Here is a 4,318-nt window from a genome sequence, read left to right as displayed (position 1 = left end):
TATATAGCTAATATTCATTTCTAATACATTGGGGACCCTTCAAAATTCCAAAATTCCAAATCGAATTACTACAATGGATAACGTAATCGATTGTGTAGCAATTGATTTGAGTCAAACTTTTCTACATGTGTTTCTTTTCCTGCTTTTGCTTTTGGTTTTTTTTTTGTTTGTCTGTTTGGTAATTAAACTCCCCATCTCCGAAGTTCATCTATATATAACGACAGCCGCGGTCAACTCAGCTAAGAATGCTAGGTAGAAATTGCGTCGTTGTCAATTGGTCAAAGGGGATTGCACACTCCCATATGTTTTACTCGGTGCTCCCTGTCTATGAGAGTAATTTACTTGGACTACAGACTGACGGAATCAAGGACGTACGGCTAGATTTATCACTCATCTTCTGGAGTTGCACTCAGATTCCCGCCTTTAATCTTTTTTTTTTTCGATACGTCAAAGCACTCAGCCAATCATTTGGACACGTACACACATGCTCACATAATTACACAAACACACTCGCATGAATGTGTTTGTGTGCATGTGTGTGTGTGAAGTGTTGTACAGATTTTATATATTAGGAAAAAGGAGGCAGACAGAATGGATGATATTTATTGCTTTCAGAGATTCATCAGGACTGATGTTTTACAAAAATATTATGCCTTTCTATATGTGTGAGTTAGATGGAATAATCTGGAGTTGAATTGTTAAAAGAATATTCATTGGTATTTGAATCTATAACTGTACGTATATAAGTGTGTATATGTGTGTAAATATGTGCGTCTGAAGATCTTTTGGAGGCTTGGTTAGACGGGGAAAAAAGAAAAACAAATTATATTTGTGAAATCAACAATTTTCTTTACCAACATGCCAAAATCCAAAGACAACAAAACAGACAATAAGAATTAAGCAAGATTCCGCTAAGTATCTGGAAATATGCAGAAACAGCAGATTCTTTCTACAAATGTCCAAGGGTTGACCTAAAGAACCGGAAGGCAATAGAACTCCATTTGATCAAAAACCTCTTACCTAAACGAAAGGCTAAAAAAGAAACACAATATATATTCAGGAACACATGAGAAATTCTCATCAAATCAAATGTACTTATTACTGTTATTAAAATAACTTGAAAAATTCACAATACACAACACACACTCACACACATACGCTTAGACGCACACTAAAGCATATACATTTAATAAGCTTCAAGAACAAAGTTTCTACAGCTGTATCCAGCTGACAATTGAAAAGAGTATACAATGACTAAAAGAAAATTGACCTCTTGACCTAACATCAATATGAACCATCCCAGAAGAAAACCTTTCTACAAAAAGCGTGAACAGAAGAGGAATTTTTATGCACATACAGGGTCTTGCAGATAAATTGAGACCAACTTTAAACAGGTGACTTAGTGGATTTAACATTTTATTTTTTATTAAAACCTTGCTTGCTTCAAAATCTAATCCTCCACTTTATTTTACGGGTAAATGGGGAACTGATTCGATAAAAGAAATTCATAGAACAGAATCATTCCCCCATTGTTGTTTTGGTCCGATCCAGGCTCACTGCCAATAAATTTTTTTAAGTTGATGAAACTTCCAGATCCAACAGTTTATCGTGTGTAAAGAAGAGGGAAAGATAGATAGATAAGAGCACAAGACTCGAAGTGATTCCAAGCTCAATCCAACTTTTCTCACTGGCTTCAAATGCTCGATTGAAGCCAAACCATGCACATCAATGACAACTCTTGCAAAGAAAGGCAATGTGTCCCTTTCCACGGTGTCCAGAGCGGGAACGCTTGCATAACTAGCTATGTTCGACAACGTTGCAACTTCCTAACAGCCAAACCAAAGTAATCAGACACAAGCTTCTGTTATTCATCAAGCATCAACGTGCAGGAAAACGTCTCGTGTTTGTGGACGAGAAGTTCACTGTGGACGTTGAGGTGAATTGCCGAGATTTTCAAGCGATGGCATACAACCCTTCTGACGTCCTCACTGTGTTTGAAACTAAGAATCCTACCTCTATGATAGTATTTGGAGCTGTAGCGAGTGATGGAATTGTCCTGGACCCACACTTCATTGAGTCTGGCAAGACGATCGACAGAAAGGAGAATCTAGACATCTTGTAGAACTCTCTGTTACCTTGGATGGATCAGAAGTTTGGGCCTGAGAATGAGGTTCTGATCCAGGATTCTGCACCGTGCCATGGATTAAAAGAAACACAGGGCTTCCTTGGTAAAAGGGTGCGATTTTTTGTGAATTCCAGCAACTAGCCCAGTAATAGCCCAGGTCTCAACTTTCTCGATTACTTTTTGTGGGGAGTACTTTAAGTAAAAACAATGCTTCTCCACACTCGAGTGTCCACAGTTTGAAGACCTGCATCATGCGTGCGACATGCAAAATCAAAAGAGCGGAGGTTGTGGCAACTGTAAAAATTAAAAATTAAATCATTCAAGAGTGGAGGAATTAATTACCGAAAAGGACAGCCATATTTAATGATAAATGTTTTTGTTGCAATGAATGTTACATTAAAATATCTGTCTACTCCCATTATTTACTATTTATAACCAATTCTATGCATCGTAAAAATTGTCTCAGTTTATCTGCATGAACCTGTATAGTTCTAAACGGTTTAGAACTATAAGGTTTACATAAGGATAAGCGTTTTCTAAATTTTCACTTCATATTTCAGAAAGTATTCAGACAGTGGATATTTCAAGAGTAAACCAGGTTCGGTTTACCAGCTGACGATCGGAAATTAGATTAACTGATTACTAAAAGTCGAAATATTCAGTTATATATATATATATATATATATATATATATATATATATATATAACTGAATGCTCATACGTCGTCTTCGCGGGTGAGTCCTTCATATATATAATTGTGTGTGTGCGTGTGTGTATGTATGTATGTGTGTGGGCGCGCGTGGTGTGTGTGTGTGTGTGTGTGTATCTAAGTACGTTCTTGACTAGTAAATATAATAGTTGCGCTGTTTAATACCATCACCAAGATTTTACTGGAATTCACACAGTTTGAAGCATTCGGACTAAAACAGTAATCTAAGAATAACTTCACCAATCCGTCCCCCAGCCAGACTGACAGGCTCCGTTAGGTTCAAAGGCGGTGGCCTTTTTTCATATAAAGGAAAATGTCTAACAATGGCATTCACCATGATAGATCGCTAGCCACTACACATTCTTTCGTTTCTCTCCTCGTTTCTTTCTGTGCTCCTTTCCGTGGAGCGTATGCTCGAAACGTTAAAGACATTTTCACTTCCCGAGCGTTATATTAATTCATCTGTTTGTTGTCTACACCACCTGTCTTCGTCTTTTGTCTCTTTTTTTGTGTGAATTCTCCCTCCTATAGAATAGGATGCATGAATGTATTCGAAATACTCTTCTGCATTAGAACATATTACTACTAGCGAAGAGGTATGAATATTAAGCCTTCGGCTAGACATCTGGTAGTTTGTTGTGTTACGCTGCGCTTATTTATTACTGTGTAAGAAAACATTAATATACTTAATGTGTCATTAGCAATGTTCTGGCGGTCTTATTATACAGCCATTGTGTAAGTCTGATACATATATTTTCAGCTAGATGATGATTTATTAATTTACTTATTGAACTTGCAGACGTATCTATTGAAACCACAGTCGTAAAATAGATGAAAATGTAATAAAACGTTGAAAGCTCAACAAATGGAGCTGCTGAATCTTTTAACTCAAGGCAAGTTCTTAGAGAAGCTGAGATTTTATTGATAATCTATAGTATTTATGGAAATAACTTATTTTTTTACGTGATAATCAAAAGGTACTAAAGACACACACATATTGATACATACACATATAATTATATGTGTATATATATGCACACATATTTATATTATATATACATATATACATGCACATATATATGCATATATGTATATATATATATAGATAGATAGATATGCAGGGCAGGGAATCGTCAATTAGTAATAAAATTAATAATTAACAATTTTGCCGGGTAGCTCAGTATGAAAAAACCTTTTCGGTAAAAAACATTTATAATCATAAATATATAGGGATTGACAGTAACCTGCTTCTCCAACATACTGAGAATTCAGAAATAGCAGTCAAAGAACTACTGATTTCAAAACTACAAATTATTACTCCAGATTGATAGCGATATTTTTGATACACACAGAACAAAAAACAGTAGAGAAGAGTTAAAAAAACCACCTGCCTTTAGTTAATTTATTACGATCGTTTCACAGTTAAGAGTAAAGAATACTCTATTCTGATCTTCAGCTAAATATTCTAATAAATTTGTTAATG

At 35.6% G+C, this 4,318-nt stretch overlaps 1 protein-coding gene across 1 annotated transcript in view; it reads right to left on the bottom strand.

The window, feature by feature from the left end:
• Positions 1-4,318, bottom strand: part of LOC106874534 (calcitonin receptor) — a 315,260-nt gene that overhangs the window by 245,380 nt on the left and 65,562 nt on the right. The gene's annotated exons all lie outside the window — the stretch shown is intronic.

This window comes from Octopus bimaculoides, chromosome 1 (genome assembly GCF_001194135.2).
Source record: "Octopus bimaculoides isolate UCB-OBI-ISO-001 chromosome 1, ASM119413v2, whole genome shotgun sequence".
In the NCBI taxonomy this organism is placed as follows: domain Eukaryota; kingdom Metazoa; phylum Mollusca; class Cephalopoda; order Octopoda; family Octopodidae; genus Octopus; species Octopus bimaculoides.
This window is presented reverse-complemented; position numbering and strand designations above follow the sequence as displayed.